This window comes from Equus przewalskii, chromosome 14, assembly GCF_037783145.1.
Source record: "Equus przewalskii isolate Varuska chromosome 14, EquPr2, whole genome shotgun sequence".
Taxonomy (NCBI): Eukaryota; Metazoa; Chordata; class Mammalia; order Perissodactyla; family Equidae; genus Equus; species Equus przewalskii.
The window spans coordinates 9,733,989-9,753,071 of record NC_091844.1 but is presented as its reverse complement, the minus strand read 5'-3'; the positions used below and the strand labels follow the sequence as shown (position 1 = coordinate 9,753,071).

The following is a 19,083-nucleotide window of genomic DNA, read 5'->3' as shown; positions in this document are numbered from 1 at the left end:
AGGGGGGGTGGGGGGGCGGGGCGTGGAGCCCCTCATCCTAACTTGGTTTCACAGAATCTAGCACCAAGGAGGCCTTCTACTTAGATACATGGGGGATGATGAGAAAAGCGGAAAAGACAGATTGGGAGTGACTGATTTCCTGCACTGTGTGAAGCGGAAATTCTACAAGCACATATGTGTGATTTAAAATAGTAAGACTATTCTGAGTGGGACACTCTTGGGAAAAAGGCTGGTTCAGGGGTCTCCAGTCCCACTTCAGCAAATGAGTCAGGGAGGCGGGTGTGGCCCCTTCCGGGCACACTCTGCAGAGGCTGTGCCCCCAAGAGAGCACTTGGGGAGACATGCGTGACGGAGAGCGACACCCACATGCAGAAGCAGAGGACGAGCTAAACCTGTGAGAGGGAGATCTCAGTGACGCCATTTTACTCAAGAAAAGCATGTCAGAAGCGGGCCTCTGTCTCTTTAAGGTTTGCTGAAGATAGAAAGGTCGTTTTACGGGCAGGCTGAGCAAAGACGGAGAGAGGAAGAGAGGGGATGGTAAGAAAAAGAAGGGAGGAAGGACATAAATGAGAATGTGGTCAATATAATTTTATTTGCTTTATTTTTCCTGAGTGTGGTGCCAATAAGTCTGAGTCCTGTGACTCTGCAGCTCCACCATCATGAGAATATGAGCAATCCTGCTCCCAGAAGTGAGCTTGCCTCTAAAAGGAGAAGCACCACCAAGCTTTGTCCACAGGTCAATAAAACTCTCGGCCCAGGCCTGGCCTGATTCGCCGATTCCCTCAGTAGGTCTGAATGGCCCCAGGCACCAGGGCCCCGGACGAGCCAGACCTGCAGGGCTGCAGGCTGCTCTTTCACCGAACACAAGTCACAGAGTCAGGGAGCTGGGAAATGCAGTCACGCCCCAGCTGGGATCCAGGGACAAGGCAGGGGTTCTGAGACACGTGCTGGAGTCAGGTCCCTGACAAAAGGGAGCTCCAGGTTGAAGCGTTGGCTTGTCTCTTTGATCAGAATTACTCTGCTTTAAAGGTCATCTCACTTTTTGCCAATGAAGAAAAAGTGAGTGAGGGAACTCACAGGAGAACTTTGGTCGTAGGAGGAAGAGAGGACAGGAGGAAGGTACGTAGTCAGACATCAGGGCAGTGTGCGCCTCAGTTAACTCCAAGGCGCAAAATGCACTTGAGACCTCAGGGTGTCACATGAGAGGAAACACTCCATCAGGACCTTAAAGCCTTAGAACATAGGCCTTTCCTGATGCTAAATAAGGGCAGTGATGCGGTGTCCCCAAACCCCGGGCCAGCAGCTGCCACACAATTTGCAGGGCTCATTGCAAAATGAGTATGTGAGACCCTTGCTAAAAAATCAGGAAAACAAGCATCACCACAGGCACTAAAATGCAAAGCATCCTCCTTTCTTCCGTGGGCTCTCAACTGGTCATGGCATTTGTTTATTTGCTATTTCATGTTGTGCTCTCTGGGTACCAGGACTCTTGTGGGGTGAGTATAGACCCTGACTGGCATCTGGGGAACTCGTCATGTGGTGCCCTGGCTGGGGGCAGTGAAGTCAAGCCAGGCACCTTCCTTCCCACGGCCCGCCATCCCAACCAACGTGGGTGATGGGTAATCCCCAAGGGTACTGTGACCTTCGCACCAGGAAACACTAGGCACCTGGCTCAGGCTAAGGGAGAGGCTTGCCCCAGAAGAGTTGCCCATTGAATGGGCCCGGGCGCTGCCTGCTTGGGGTGGAAAGGGCTCCTGTGGTGTCCTGGGCCTGCAGGCCCTACCCCCATCCCTAGTGATCCCACATCCGCTGGGGTGTGGGATGGCAGCAGTTGCTGCCCAGGGTGGAGAGGGGAACGCTGCCGGCAGAGGAGAAGAGGGCTGAGTACCCATCCCTGGGAGGCAGGACTGCACGGGAGCCAAGGCTGCAAGCAGCTGTGGCATGCTCCACCATCCTCTGGACTTCCCTTATGAAACACAAATTCCAACATCAAACTATTAAGAAATTCAAGAGGGCAGCTGCAGAGTATTAAACCCAGCGCGGACCATCTGGGGATGCAGCCCTATGAGCCTGCACAGGGTGCTGGCCTGGGAAACGGGTCTTGCCTGGAGCCACAGGTTTCTCCTACCTGTGTCCTCCTCTAGAACAAAATGCCCAGTGCAGCAGCTGTCTTTCAGGGTCCTGGGATCGTGGTCTGCTAAGGGGGCCCAGTCCCCACCTGTCTGCTTGCACCTGTCTGCTTGCATTCCCCGAGATGCTCTCTAACGTAAAGGTAGGACAAAATTTCACAGACTTTCTCCAGGTAACCAAGGTGGTGACAGTTTTGGAAGCTCAAAGGAAGCTCTGTGGAGACAGGATTTTAAATGAGTTGGAGTCCCATGTAATTAAAATAATTTTGAATTAAAATTACCACTTTGGTAACTGCTTTTATAATATTTACTACCATTGCCATTGTGTAACTTATCTCATTAATTACATTTGGAAAAAAGTTAGGCAATGAATAATTAATAGGATGTGATAACCAAGGGAGTCACAGGGCTTAAGGAACAGAGCTGGGAAGAAGGTGTCACCCACGTTCAGTCCTGTCAACGAGAACTTCACGGCCTGACAGCCACATGCGAGGAGGGGTGCTCTCAGGCCATCACCTGCTGTTCGGAGAGGTCAACAGAAAAATCTCCTTGGCCGCATCACTGACGTGGAAACAGGTCAGGAATTCTCCTCAGTGGCAGCAAGAAAAAAGCTTCCACTTTATCAAAACAGACAGTCCTTGGCACAAATAACTCAGCAAAATACAGATTAGAAATGGCACCAAAAGGCCAGCATGGTGCTGGGGCAGCAGCCATGCCTTGTAGAAAGTGGAAGTCTGTTTTTCATCCGGACACGTAAGGTGGGAGGTGGGGAGCAGGAGTTCAGTCGGATGCCTCTGCCCCGTGAATGGTACCACCCCTGCCGGGACTTCCAGACACGCCTAACGTTTGTAGCAAGTGTGACACATCCTCCACGCACACAGAGATACACACTTGTGTGGAAAATCAAGAGGAACCACTATGCACGGCTTCTACTGAAAGTGAGATTCTCAATCTACTGACAAGAGAAAATCAGTTTCCAAGGAAGCTCTTTTGAAGAGCGAGACAGAATTTCCATTTAAGCTGCGTCCACAGTTTGTATACAGATGGCCCTCCAAGATCTTGACATTTCCTTAAGTAATTTCTCACAAAGTTCAAATACTTTTACAGAATATTTTTTTCTTAATGGTCTTTCACTCAAAATATGGTTTCTGTAGGGTTGCCAGATAAAATACAGGGCACCCAGTGAAGTTTGAATTTCAGATAAATAATGAATAATATGCAATACAAGGGACATATTTATTCTAAAATTATTTATTGTTCCCATATTTTTATTTGCTAAGTCTGGTAACCTTAGGTTTGTGATCTTTCTTATCCATCCAACTTAACAACATAAGGTGCCAAGCACTGAGGAGATGCTCCTGGAATGTTCTGGATGACTTAAGGAAGGTGAATGGCACCTGGCAAACGGCATCACCATTAAATGATGCGCAGGGATTTCCTGCTGGAAAGTTTGCACAGTTTCTTCTGGGTTATTTGACAGGATCCTAGATGGAATGCCGTGTGAGAGAATTAATTACAATCAATCACAGATCGGGAGGTCTGGGACCTGGGAATTCATATTTCAGGTTGCCAAAGCTATATTTTAAGAGGAATGTAACACAACAGTCATTATGGAAGAACAGTCAGAAGATCAAAGTAAAGGGGAAATAAAATATTATCTGAGTCTGTCTCAAAGTCACAAAACTGAGGATTAAAATACTGCCTTTTAAAGTTTTTGAATGAGTTGAAAGGGATGAAAAGTGAGGCTTATGTAACCACTTCCCCAGCGAAACAAAACTTGTTTCTATCTCCAGGACCGTAACACCCGCCAGCTGACTGAGAATCCTAAAGGGGTCATATGAAGAGATCAGGATTTCTAAAGAAAGAAACGTACAGCCCTGCCTTGCCATGCAGGTGTAGAGAATGCCAATACCGAGGATTTTCAGTGTATCCAAACTAGCGGAGGCTGCCAATCCTAAACTGCGTTCTGTGGCATTTGGACAACAGAATGTTGGAAGATGTTATTTGATTCAACAGGACCGGTAATAATGTGGGAGTTAATAAGGACATGCCCTCCTTGGGGTGTTTCACTGAAAGAAAGTGGTATCTGCAAACCTAGAGTCCATTTCCCAAACTCATGTTTGCTCTTGTTGCCAGTTTTTTTTCTCATAACACATAAAAGGTAGAATACTTCTTTGGAAAGCAATTCTCCTTTAGACCCTACTATTTAGACCTGCCCACTGCACTGGATGCAGCTTGCCCTTTGTAGAACAGGCAGGGAGGATGCAGAGAGAGATGAGGTTGGCCACATGCACCAAGTTTCACTCTAGACGACTCTTTGGGGGCTGCTCATGGGTACAAGCCACTCAACCCCTCGGAAATGTGACCGTCACAGAGGGGAGAGCTCTGAAAACCCGCACTTCCTTTAGGAGCTCCAGGGTTTTAGCATTAAGACTTCCAACAGGCGATCTTCATTCGAAAGCTCAGAGACAAAAATAACACTGGGGCATGATGGGGATGCACTGCATAAAGCTCGAAAAGGGGGAAGGTTAACATAGAGACTTGTTAAATACTAACTAAAGTAATGACAGCGGTGTTAGAAAACAGTCTCTAACAGCTATTGAACGCCTCTCACGGAAATAAAGAGAAGACTTTATGACCCCATCTGCACACTTCGCTGAGGTAGTTTATCAGCGAAAAAAGGCGATCAGGCCAGTGAAGGAGGGATTACAGTTTGGGAGTATGGATAGGGGGCACTTTCACTGTGTGATACAGCTCAGGGGACCATATCATGGAGAAATAGAGAAGCCTGGCATGTCCTGGGCTCACCTCGTGGGGGAGCTGACCTTGTAGAGGACATGGGCTCTCAGAGGAACTGAGACGGAGGAGGGCCCAGCTAAGTCTTGAAGATGGAAGTCCTGCGGACTGCCGCAGGAAAGCTGGCCTGAGCAGGACACGGAAAAGGGCTCTGTGCAGCTGTGAAGGCTCAGGGAGGGCCCCAACTCCTGGGAGTGGCCTGGCCATGTGAGCCTCTCCCTTGCCGCTCCTAAGTCCTGGGACAAGCACTCTAGAAACTGCAATGAGCCTTTCTTTCCCAAAGAACCCCGGCCCGAAGCCCAGGAAAGGATTAAGCTGGATTTGCCCTCACTGGTGGCCTGATTCCTGTGTAAGCTGCTACCTATCATGCCACCCCATCCAAACAAATGTCCTTCAAACTTCTCCCCATCTGCCTGCCGAGACGTCAGATTCCTTCATACGAAGAAGAGTTTTTTATTCCATAGTTAGAAATAAAAGGCTTACGTTGAAAATGTTTCCTTGAGTAACACTGACTGACACAAATTCAAGATTAGTTATAATTAGGGTGGCCACATAATTTATAGTCTAAACCACAGCATTTTATTTTTTTTAAATTATGGTAAAATATGCATAACGTAAAACGTACCACCGTAATCATTTTGAAGTCTACAGGTTCAGTAGCATTAAGGAGACTCACATTGTTTTGCGACCATCACCACCATCCGTCTTCAAAACTCTTTTCATTTCACAAAACTGAAACTCTGCACCCATTAAGCACTAACTCCCCAGCCCCTCCTCCCAGCCTCTGGCAACCATCATTCTACTTTCTGTCTGAATTTGACTATAGTAGATACCTCACGTAAGCAGAATTATATAGTATTTTTCTTTTTGGAACTGGCTTATTTCACTTAGCATAATGTCCTCAAAGTACATTATGTAGCACATGTCAGAATTTCCTTCCTTTTCAAGGCTGAATAATATGCCATTGTATGTATTACCACATTTTGTTTATCTATTCATCCATCGATGGGCACTTGGGTTAATTCTACCTCTTGGCTATTGTGAATAATGCTGCTATGAACACGGGCGTGCAAGTATCTCTTCGAGACCCTGCTTTCAGTTCTTTGGCGTATATATCCAAAAGTTTTGCTGAATCATATGGTAATTCTATTTAAATTTTTTGAGGAACTGTCACATTTTTTCCATAGTGGCTACACCATTTTACATTCTTTCCAATTTCTCCATGTCCTCGCCAACATTTATTTTCCGTTTTCTGCAGCAGTCATCCTAACGGGTGTGAGGTGATATCTCGTTGCGGTTTAAACCAGGACACTTTTGAGAGTGAAGGAGGCACTGCCCACAATTACCCTGGGGCACGGGCAGACATTGGGGTGCACGGGGACTGTAGCTGTAATCAGCCTGGGGGATCACAGGATGAAGGCTGCTACCCGGGCTGGGGCACGGCAGCCCGGAGTGCAAGGCTTTGTTGAAGAGCAGCACAACAGTGTCTGGAGGGGGCCCAGGCCCCGCCTGCAATCTAGCCAGCTGCCCATCCACCTGCACTCCCTGAGGTGCTGACTTATACCAAGGTGGAACAAAATTTCGCAGACTGCCTCCAGGTAACCAAGGTGGAGACAGTTTAGGAAGCTCAAGGAAGCTCTGTGGAGACAGGATTCTAAATGAGTTGGAGTCCTAAGTAATTAAAGTGATTTTGAATTAAAATTGCCATGTCAGTAATTGCTTTTATGTTATAATATTTACCACCGTCACCTTGTGAAACTTATCTCATTCATTACTGCTGGAGAAAAGTCGTCAGCCACCCTAGGTTGGGGGTAAAGTGTCTGGGGTAAAAGAGGCAGTGGGGTGTTTTGACTTTACCCTTTGTTACCCATCCTGGAGAACAGCTATTCAAGTTGCTTTCTTTTTTTTGTAGCAACTGTACTACTAAAAACGTGTATTATTTGTAACCAGCTTTTTGTTTTACATAGCACTTTTGCAAAAAGAATCTCCTAAGGCCTTTCCAAAAGCTTCACGGTGGACAGAGCGAGGACCACTATCTGCACTTAACAGATGAGAGCGAAGGACTGGGAGAGAGCGAGTCGGTCAGGGAGCGTTAAGGCCCTGCATCGGGCACTGCTCGGCGTGCCGAGACTTGACAGACACAAGGTGCAGCTTGTCTTCCATGGGGAGGTGGCAAACGAAGCAGCTCATTACCACACTGATGAGTGTCACCCACAGGCAAGTGCAGGGTGCTATGGCAACAGATGGCAAAGGGAGGAAGCCCTAAGGGGGAAGAGGATGTTTAAGGTGTGACCTGAAGTGTGGGTAGGAGCGGGCCAGGGAGGTTGGAGGGGAGGAGAAGAAGAGGGAAGGAAAACTGTTCCAGAAGGAAGGAGCAGCATGTATGCAGGGGTGGGAGAAGAAAATTGCTGGGCCTGGAGTCACAAAATGAGTCTGTGGCAGAGCCAGGGCTTGAAGGGGACTCAGGAGTCACGTTGGTTGAGTCTCTGCTGTTACAGACCTTCTGACATCCAAGAGTATCTGTGTGGTCTCCACTGCCCCGGAGCTTCACTGCACTCGGCTGAGGCGAGCAACAGGGTGGCTGATGACCGATGCCCAACGGAACCAAGGATGGGCAGGTTCACGCTTTAGAGACCCACGGGGTGCAGAATTGCTGTACAGATGTGAGCAAACTTTGGCCTTCATTTTGAAAGGTTAGTGAATAGCTAATATTTCTCGAGCCAGTTGGAAGGGAAAAAAAACCTTCAAGAAATATAAGTCTTTGGAAGTCAGGCTGGCTGGGCTCTCCCTTCCTCAACACTGCAATCCGCCCAAGCATGACCAGGGCACTTTTCGAGGTTTTTGCCCTCTTCTGTTTTAAGTGCAGACACAGGAGACGGGCTGAAATCCTTAGAACTCCTTTCTTGGGGAGAATAGAGCTAGACAAGGCTTGTTCTACCAAGCAAGCCCAGCGGAATCCTTCGTGGGTGCATGTTCATTCCTGTGTGATGTCAGGTGTGGAGTGGGCAGAGGCTCCCTCTGATCACATGTGACCACGTTCTGCTGCCCTGCCACACGGGCGGGGGCCAGCAGCCTTGGCCCTGGGTGCAGCCCTCAGCCCATGCTGTGAGCGTGAGCTCGCGGCAGGGCGGGATTCTGTGCTGTTTTAAGGGGTTCTCTGGGGCCAAGCAAGGATGAGGCCCTTGGGCCACCACCAGGTGATGAGCAGCATGCCCCTGCCACCAGCTCCATCTGCCAGGGCCTCTCTGCCTAAGGCCACACTGCCATCTGAAATCCTGGGCTCCAGTCAGCTCTATTCCTTCATTAACCCTGGGCAAGTGATTCCATTGCTCTAGGCTTCAGTGTTTTCACGTGTACAACGGGGACAATGGCACCTACCCAGAGGGCTGTCATGGGGATGAAATGGGATAATGACATCAAGCCCCAGCACAGGGCCTCATGCAGCAGACACGCTGCCCCAAGAGGCCAGGGTAACATGAGGCCCTGAAGACCACCCGCCTTTGTCAGGGAGGGGTGGCGTATCATTCAGATTTGTGTTCATCTTCCAACAATAGCAAAGGCCCACGCCTACTGTCCTTTTAGAATCACATGAAATAGCTCAGTGGCTGGGGCGATGACTCAAAGAAAATAGGGACTCCTTCACATGTTCCCTCAGAAAGCTAATAAAGACCTTAATTCTTGGTGCCTGCAAAGCGTTTGTGGCTGGAAGTACCTCCACGCCGGTTACTCCCTTCTCTCCTCCCAGCACCAGGCTTCGACTGGCTGAACAGGGCTTACCGTCACCATTTTAAGATGAGGAACAGTGGCCTAAAGTGGCTCTCTGAGTCACCGGCCCAGAACAGGGCAAATGGGGCCAGAGGGAGGTGAGTGGGTTGCTGCCAGGCCTTCAGACTCTTGGCCTGGGCTGGGTTTCATGGAGGCTCCGTCCAATCAGCCAGATGGGGCCAGCGAGCAGGCCGACCCGTCTGGGAGGTGGTAGAAGCGGCCATAGACTCTCCCTTCGCAAGCAGTTGGTTTGGTTTCCCCATTTTAACCTAACTGACCTGTAATTACTTAATGAGCATTGACATACCGAAGGCTGCCTCTCAGGGAGAGGGGAACAATGGATAGAGGCAGCATGAAAACTCAAACCCAAGGCCACGGAGAATTACAGAGAGAGGAGGCAAGGCTGAGGAATCTGCTCAGAATTTGGCAGCCCTGATGGCTGTTCCCGAATAACAGATGCAGATGGCCGGGCTCTGATGCTGGCTGGCAAGGGCAGAGGTGGGCACTGCATTCTGCAGGCCATCGGGAAGCTATGGGGCGGCAGCTGGCCCACCAGTCAGTTGCCTGGGAGCCAGCACAGGGAAAGGAGTTGGACGAGCTGGGAAAGGTCAGGTTGCTCCAGTTGACAGGGAGCACATTAACCTTTCAACAGCAGCAGGGGAGCTCATGGGGCTCCAAAACACAGTCATTAAAGGCCAGCCGGCCAGCACGGCCAACGCTGGCCCAAGGCTGCCTCTGGCAGGGCAGCTGAGGAGTGGGTCATGGGGAAGCTGATTGGGGAGTGGAGGAGAGAAGAGGAGGGCAGGCCCCGTGCCCAGAGTTAGCAGCTGGAGGGGCAGCTCTCTCCAGCTGGCTCTGTGAGTCCAAAGAGTGAAATGGCCCGGGTGGGGCTGCCTGGGAGGGAACTTACTGTGGAGGGTGGAATGGAGAGCATGGGAGTGGGTGGGCGGTGCTGGCCTGAAAGGCTCTTAGGGCAGAGAAAGCAGGCTTCAGGGCTTTGGCTAGTTTTCTCCACTAAAAGGAGATTTAAAAAAAACAAAACAAAAAACAGTTTTGGTGTCACACAATTTAAATAAACTTCCATCAAAAGCAGCTAAGTAGTTTGGTTTTAAACAAAGCAAAACAAACAAAACAAAACACCCTAATCTATCTATTAGCTTTAAAACCACCTGCCCAGCACAAATGTTTCTCCAGCTGGCCTGCACTTACTAAAGGCCTAGATGCGAGTGATATATCCAAAGACAGAGGCATAAATGCGTTAAGAAATATACATGTGTATTAAAAATGCATCTTTTTTTAATCTTTTTTTTTTCCTGTAAAATACATTATTTGTTGCCCTTTGCTTTCTTTTATGTTCAGTTCAATATCCAGATCTGGGTCAGTGAGAATGGTGACCACATATGCAAAATTTAAAAAGTGGGTGTGTGTGGGGAGACTATAGATTGTACCTTCACGTGTAATCAGCTTAAACATTTTAATAGACCTGACCACTAACTAACCCATCATCAGCGCATTCGGTGCAGGACAGAAAGCACTTAATTTCATCTAAGTAGTTACTCAAGAAGGCACATGTATAATTTTACTTCAGAAATATATATTTTTAAAAAGGAGGAGACAGTAGTGACAAATATTGAAAACTACGCTAATTACACAATAGTTTTATTTCTCTCAATTTAAACTTTGAGATGTCTCCTATATTGGATACATTAAAAAATCTGGGGTGATACACTGAACGACAAACATTAGACACACACTGTACCACTGTCCTTGGTTTAGAAGGGACAGTGGCATGAAGGACTGTGACAGTGACAGAGACTTTCAATAAAAATAACTTAGGTTCTGTTATTTAAATATTCTACCTCCGGTAACTTCATCAACTAAGCCTGAGAGAACTAGTCCACAAGACAGGGAACACGGTGTGGATGATAACGGGTCAAAGCCAGTAATGTAAATATGGTCGTAAATGTTTCGTCAGCCCATCTCTGAGGTGCCCGGTTCCTGGTCCCTTTCCCGAGGCTGGTTAACTCAAGTGGTGTGGACGATTAGCTCTGCTCTTCCATGGTCACAGACCCCTGGCTCTCGGAGCAGGGGAGGGACGGCGGGTCTCCCCACCACAGGAGACCAGGGTCACCTGCGAGAGGCCTCCTCCACTGGCAGAGGGAAGGGAGGAAACTCCAGACCGGAACTCGAGCACCTCAAACCCAGGAGAGAGGGAACCACTTTCTACTCTAGACCATAAGAGAAAGGGGCCGTCTTGAAGAGCTTGAAATATTAGTATGCGCAGGGATGTACATTGATTTTTTTTTTCTTTTTAAAATTTTTTATTGTGATAAATATTTATAACAAAATTTGCCATTTAAACCATTTTCAAGTGAACAGTTCAGTGGTATTACGTACATTCACATCGTTGTGCAGGTGTCACCACTATCATTCTTCTGGAAAGAGGTCAAACCCTTCTAAGTCACCCCGTTTGTTCCTGTGGGCCCATGGCAATCATGGACACTGACAAAAAGGGTTAAAACTTACTTTTCCCCAGAGGCCCCTCCTGCTGCGTCCCCCTTGCCCAGATGTCAGGCAGCAGGTCCACATTAATCCTCAGACATCCCCAAACCCACCAAACCATCCCAAAGGGCAACTAGTGGCTACACAAAACTCATTATTTATTTACTCAAAAGACTGTAACGGTTTCTTCCAGGCTGCTCTGTTCTATTGCGTAAAACACATGTTGGGGACCTTTTAAAATGTGTGTTATTTACCTGATAGAACTCAATGGCTTCTCTGGAGCTGTTCAGTTTTATTGTGGAAATTAGTACCACAGGGGCTTTTTAAACACTGATTTTTAAACCTGACAGCCTGCGTTTGCTCACAATGTTAATGCAGTCAATTGAGCTAACAGCCACGAAAGGGCGGTGGGGGACACTTATGCGGCCTCTCCAGAAGAAGTGGTCAGGCCGAGGGTGTCCACTTTTGTGAATATCGATGGGTATTGCTGGCCCTCTTAGAGAAGAGAGTGCTGCCCCAGCGCCTCAGCATTGTTCTCTCTCCACACGGCCCCAAACAGATCTCTGCCAGGGAGCCCCCATGTGATCTGAGAATCACTGTTTGCTTTTGAAATAAGGATTATTTACTTTGAACTAACAAAATGAATCTAATTCTTTGGAGATCAGCTGGAAAAGGTGTCAGGAAATGACCCAGGATGATTTTTTTACAGGAGTGAAGTAGGAAGAGGATGCAGGAGAGAGAGGCTGCAGCCTCCTTGGAGGCGTAAGTCAACCTCACCTAGGACCCAAAGACTCACAATTTGGCTTTTGGGGAGAACAGGCTAGATTAGAACATACCACAAGGTAGGGATGGTCTGAGCAATAGTAAAGGATATTTGTTGGAATTTGTTGATATTTATTTTCTATAACATCAGTGTAAAAACATGCCCCACACTATTAGTTATTCATGGTTTCATATATTAAATCTATATTGTAATAATTCTCCTCTCTTGGTTAAGTTTCTTGGTAGGACTTAAATCAAAGAGCATCTCATGGTATCTTGATGAGTGGCTTTTCTCAGTGGTGCAATAGAAAAACTACGATCATGTGGATAGATTAACAAAACACTTTTTCTGTTTATCACCTCATTGAATCCTAACCAGGAGGACACTATTATCATCCTGTTTATGCGACTGAGAAGGTTCAGATGCAGATGAGTAAGTACATTGCCCAAAGTCAATTCCAGCCCAAGTTCAAGGATTCAGAATCCCAGGCTTGCTTCATGACGTCTTGTAAAGAGAGGAGCTTAGGGAAAGCTGAGCCAGCGGTTTGGGTTTTTTTTTTCCTTCCTTACCGTGAGAACAGAGATGAGTAGCACAATTTGAATTCTTGGTCTTTCTTGTTTGAAAGGCATTTAGTAAGTCATTACTGAACAGTCATTTTGTATAAAGCACTAGCTAATATTCCAGATCTGCTTCCTGTTCTCCAGTCAGTTATTGAGACCAGACATAAATACATAAAGTGAGCAGAGCACAGAGGCAGGCCTGTGTCAGCAATTACATGAGGTGCTGATGGAATAGGAGCTGTGGGAGTTGGGGAGCTGGTTATTTGAGGTTTCCATGGAAGATGAGGCTGCATGCCACGTTGGAAGGAAGCACTGTGCAGCAAAAGACCGACTCCCCCTCCCCCCGCAACCCCTTGGGTGGCTGTCTAGAGCGAGCTCCCCGACAACTTTCCCTTCAGATGCACACATCCCAGAGGAATGAAGGGCCCCCACAGTCTTGCTTTGCTCAGGCCATTCTTTCTGCAGAGATGGTTGGTCCTTCCTTTCTCCATTCGTGGGTCACCTGATGCCACCCATCCTTCATATGCTACTTCCAATGCCCCCTCTCCAGTCCCCTTCCTCCGTGCTCTGAGAGAACTTCAGTGCCTTACCTGCACCCCTCTAGTGACATTTATTTCTTCATATCCTAATGTGGGAGGAGGGTGTTACTGAAGTGGCTAAGAGCTTCAACCAGAGTCAGGCCACTCTGAGGCTTGATGGCTGTAAGACTTTCAGTAAGTTATGTGTCTCTGGAGACCCAGATTCACTAGGATTTTAGGGAGAGTATTTGGAAAATGAAATAAAACAAAACTTCATTGAAAACGTCATCTCTTTAAGGCCCTAATGTTGAAGTCCTCCTTTCTAGCTGAGAGGGTTGCTGTGAGGATTAAATGAAGTAATGTATGAGAAACGCTTGGTATAGTACCTACACGTGACTGCTGGACTAATAAGACCTACGACTACGTATGCGCACGTGGACATTTAACAAACACAGTAGTGATGCACGTGGACATTCAAGATACACAGTAGTTATGCACACGTCGACATTTAAGATACACAGTAGTTATGCACATGTCGACATTTAATATACACAGTAGTTATAGGTATGCCTAAGTTTCCTCTACCACAATGTAAACTCCTCAAGAGTGAGATCCATGGGTAATGAATTTTTGTGTCTTCCACAGAGACCAGCACAATGCCTTACCCATTGTAGGAGCTCAGTACTGTAAATCTGCACCAAATGAATGAAGGAAAAAAAGAAGCATGAAGAATTGGCGGAGATATATGGGAGAGCATTTTAAGTCGTGTCAACAGAATGAAGCACAGGAATGAGGAGAAGGGACGGGAGAGAGTGAGGAGCCAGAGGTCACCTGGCCTCTCACCCTCTCCGTGGAGGAAACCTCTCAATGGCATCAGACAGTTCTGTTTTGGTTATCGATTTCTAATTTAATTCCACTCTAATTTAATCTCACTGAGTGATCTCAATCTTTTGAAGTTTTGTTTTTTTTTTTAAGACTTTCTTGCCTGCCTTTGGACTGATTTTTTTTTAACGATCTCACTTTCCCCCCTCTCTTCCTGCGCAGCAGTTGGTAGTGTTCCTCAATTCCATAGCGTCTTAGAGGCATGGACACCTGCTTGAACCCCTTAACAATGAGCCCTGACTGTCAACTGCTCTCTGAGGTGGTGTGCTGCAGTGGTGGAGAGCCACAGTTTCAGAAAAGCATTTTCTATTTTAAGCCCAAAGTTACCATTGTTTAATCATAAAACATTGGTCCCGGTTCATTCATTCATTCGTTCATTGCTTTCTTTCACTCATCAAATCACTTATTGTGTCTCCTAATTGCCAGGAACTATGCTAGGTGTTGGGGATAAAAAGACAACTAAGCCAGAAATGTTAGGATTATTAAAATTATTAGTAGAAACAAATAAAGTATTAGTACAGACTGAGCCAACTATTTGTTAGAATCTAAAACGTGGCATGAGCCACCTGTCTCTGACCCCATCCGAGTCTGCTTCGTGGCTGTGTGATGGAGGATGAGAGGATCATACTCGCCGGAAGCCAGACGACCAGGAGTCTAGTCCCAGCTCTGCCAACTGCTACCTTGTGACCTTGGGTGAGTCACATCACCTGTCTCAGACACGGTTTTCCTATCTGTAAAATGGGTCCTTCCTGTTCCTATCTCACAGGGTTGTTGTGAGGATCATAAAATGAGACAGTCAATGTGATAGTGCTTCTAAGCTCTAAAGTTCTTTAAAAAAAGTTTTTATTTACATGGTCCACCAAAAACACTTCATTACAAGGAGTCCCCTGCATTCGAGAGCCTAGAGACTGCTGTGGGTCTCAAGGGCAGGGCCGACACATACCCTCTAGTGTGCCACCTTGGCATCTTCAAAGCCGGAAAATTTAAAACTTTCTTAAAAGTCTCCCATGCCCCCTTTTTTGGACCCTTAAAGAAGAGACCAACTATTAGTAGTGCATGACGACCGTGACTTTCCTCTCAGGATGTCAAGGACATCGTGTAAAACGTTACTCAGAAAGTTACACTTCTGTGCTGGTGGCCCCCCCTCCCCTGACAACACGCTCCCCTTGCTCGGTTGAAGGTGGTCCCCTTGACGATGGGTCAGGAAGATGAAGCCGAATACAAACCCTCACCCTGCAGTCAGATGCCTGCCCTGCCCTCCCCACCCTGCTATGCGGCCATTTCCAGTCCTGCTTTTGGACAAAGATCAGAATCACATGGAGGTAAAACACCTTATTTTTAGGCTACCCCTCACTTACTTAATTTCATTATACTCTCCCTAACTTGGAAGAGGAGATTTGACAGATGAGATTTATTTGAGAAAGGGCAAAATTGAGAGCAGCAAATGCACAAGGCTAAAGAGGCCTTTCTCTTTGCAAAGCCAGCAGCCCTCTGCACGGTGAAGCCATGAGCATAGGTGCACGGCTGCTTCTGCTCAGCCCAGCACCCCTGCACCAGTGCAGCGCCCGGCTCAGCACGCAGGATGCACACTCAATAAATACTTGGGGCATAATGAATAAATCAATGGCAGTTGTTTGGATTTCAACATAAATGGATCTTGGACCTGAGATATTGCCAGATGGGCAGACAGGTTACAGGCTGGTGATGCATCTCCAAGGCTATAAAAATGTAGCTGTTTCTGGAGTCATAAGCTGACATTTCAGAAGATGATTATATGCACAATTTAACCACACGGCCATTCGTGCCCTCCAAGTGCCATCGCTTCAACAACTGTTTTCATGTTGGCTTTCTTGCTCATTCCTTTTTTTTTTTTAAAGTCAAGCACAATTTTTTTCTGGCTTCTCATATTTCTAGCGGAACGAGATTTATTCATATGAAATTATGCTCCATTTTTATAAAACCCAAGTTACTGCAAACGATGCTTGAGGTTTCACAGAAAATATTAATTCCTGATCTGCTGCTATAAAGCACGCCTGCTCACCGTGCCGCAGCCCTGTCGCTCTGAGACAGATGGAAGCAGTCCAAGGGGATGATTAACTTCTTAGTCCTGGCAATTTCCTAGCGCTCCTCTTGCCCTAGATTTCAAGACTGACCTCCAGCTTCTCTGCAAATGCATAGTTGCTCAGCTTGATAAATCACACGACTCCTTTTTTTGATCACAGTTATCTACTATTTACTACTTAGGAAGGGAAGTTAATCGTATTCAGAGGCACTTTCCATGCTGCACACATATCCTGCCTTCTCCTGACAGCACTTTGCATATTTTCCACATTACTGGCTATAGGGCAGCTTTCACAGTGCAGCGTCCACACCAAAGACACACCTTTATAAATGAACCTCATGCCCATTTATGGCTCTTCTCCTCTGCCTCTTTCTACCCCATCAGGACAACAATCCATAAGAAGAAAAAACCCTGGAGAGCACATTATGAGGAGTGAACAAGTGAGAGGGAGAGTGTCCCCTTGCAGATTGAGGTTTTCTTGTTATTGGCTTGTTTACCTTGTTGGGACTTTTGCCACCTCTTCCTGCCCTGGTCTCTTGCTTTTTTTCATAACTTGGGGTATCAGTGGGCCTCTGTTAGGCCAGCTGACTCTCAATGGCATAAAATAGACATGAAAATTCCAGTCTGCAGTAGAAAAGGACAAAAAATGCTCCACCCTACCCTCACTCAACCCTCCCCGTCACTGCAGGGTGGCACGAGTGAGTTGGGCAGAAGCCCCAGTTTGCCTTGCTGTGTGACCCAGTTTTGACCTCTGGTATACTTTGGCTATTTTGGCTGAACCATAAATTAAGCCCATCACTCAGGCAAAACCAAACAAGGCAAAAGATCTTCTTTGGAGGTGACCACAGATGACTTTTAAATTCAGGTAATGGAAATATCATTGTTTTAATTTATCAAGATTATATATTGATTACTGAGGACTCACTGAACTTTGGAGCATAGAGTCTTGACTGGCAGATATTGGGTTTCTGCTAGAATGCCGATTTAAAGCAGGAAACTGGAGAAATGAAAACATAGATGAGACTGGCCTTCAGAAGACATCTGGATGTTCTCTTACCTCTGATGGCCCACAGGAAGGAGATTTCTATCTGACCTTAGCAAGCAAAGGGAAATGCCACCCTTTTCTTTATAATTAGTCTCATCAGGTCAGGACTCAAAGCCTTGAAGGTAGGCTTTCTTATGGGGAAACAGAGAACAACGACTGGCTTCCTACAGCGTAAACTCACATCCCTTCCATAACCCCAAGTCAACCAAATCCTATTTCATCATCAAGTTGTACATCTTGAAACAAAATGGCTCTACTCCTGTATCAAACATCCTTGTATTCACCTGGTCCTCAAGGCAGTGATAAGACTAACCGGAAGAGAAACGGGCCCACACATGCACAAACCAGCAGGACCCTGATGATGCAAGGAGCCCATGGTGCCATGGCTTGAGCCAACATGGTCTTTTCTGTCCCACTCCAGAACTGCAGAACTCTGGAAGCACCTTTTAAGGTCTGAAAAGTGCTTTTCCTTTTTCCAGGACAAAAATGAAAGTGCTATCTAATCATTGTAGAATTTTATATCAGGAGGTAGTGATAGGCTGAAAAAAAATGGTTTAGGAAACCAGAATAGTTTGTGTAAATGAATGTATAATAGATGAATACCAGGCTATAACCAGCCAGAGATATCGGGGTGAGGTCTCCACCTGGGAAGGTCACGATCTGGGGGCAAGTTTTACTCAACTCCATTCCTACCCTGCGGTGGTTCCTCTGACAGAGAGAGTATTAGGCAAGTCATGCAGTGGTCTGACCCAGAGTTACACTGAACATTTTCTAGAAAATACTGGCTTATTCAACAGAGTAAGTAATGTGATAGAAAAGGACATCACTTGGCAAGTTAGCGTTCTCTAATTTAAGAAACTAGAAAATATGAATCCAATTAATTCAGTAGGTGTTTTAAGACCTTACTTTAAAGAAGGGTTTTAAATCGTATCTCCAAATGATTACAGATGCTTCTCACTTATGGAAATTACTCGTGTGGCCCCAAATTAGGAGGAAATAGAAAGGAAAAAGCACAGAGAAGGTAGCTTTACATAAGTGCATTGCTACACGTATAGGTAAAGTCAACGCATTACTTTGAAATCAGCCAAGTTCCCCAAATTGTCAACAGAAATACTTAGATTTAAGGGAGATATGCTCTACTACATTTGAAGACAGAGAAATTCATAAAAGTAGTGACAACGGGAACCTCTGTTTCTCTTTTTGTTGGGAATGGACTTTTTTTCTCACAGTGTTCTGCACTTAGCAGTTACATAATCAACAGGGGCTGAGACGCTGACTTACTAGTCAACTAACTACTTGGCTTTAGAGAGAATATCAGAAGAAAGTCAAGGGAATAGCGTTGCCCATCATTAAAATCCATAGACATTTTCCACCAGGACACAGTCATGCGTCTCTTGGGAAGAAGCCTTAGAATGTACAGTCCTAGTGTCTGATGACTTGTCTCCGTATTTGCAACCATGTCTTCAAAGGGGGTTCATATTTTCCTAAAATAGGTTTTGATTCATTCTACCAAAGGTCATAATGACATTTTTTGTCTATAAATGTAGCTTTATTGAAATATAATTTATATACCATAAAGTTTGCCCACTTAAAGTGTGCAATTAAATGGTGTTTAGTATATTTACAGGGTTGGGAAACCATCACCACAATCTAATTTTACAATGTTTTCATCACCCCCAAAAGAAACCTTGTAACCACTGGCAATGACATAATATTGTAAACTTAGGGCTTTCGAAGCATGTTGTTGAAGGAAATGCTTCCTTGAAAAGTTAAAGGGAAAAAAGAAATATGGATAGGAAAGGAATTATTGCATCAGATTTTAAAAGTATTTTGATCCAGAGTCTCTCCTCCTTCTACCAACAGACTCAGAAGAAGTACAGCTCTCAGCTTTTGCGAAAATTCCAGAAGCAGTTCAAGAAGATCACGTGGCAGCCGCTCTCAGAGCGCACAGGCTGGCATGGCTGTCATGGGGAAGGCTTTCCAAGTGAAATAAAAACGCTCAGGCTCAGCCTGCTACCATAGAGAAAAGGCTTTTCATCCATGTGCACAGATAATTTGCCT

The 19,083-nt window shown here is 46.2% G+C and overlaps 1 protein-coding gene across 9 annotated transcripts in view; it reads right to left on the bottom strand.

Annotated features, from left to right (window-relative positions):
- AFF3 (ALF transcription elongation factor 3) overlaps positions 1 to 19,083 on the bottom strand; it is a 573,659-nt gene that overhangs the window by 63,150 nt on the left and 491,426 nt on the right. The window lies entirely within an intron of this gene.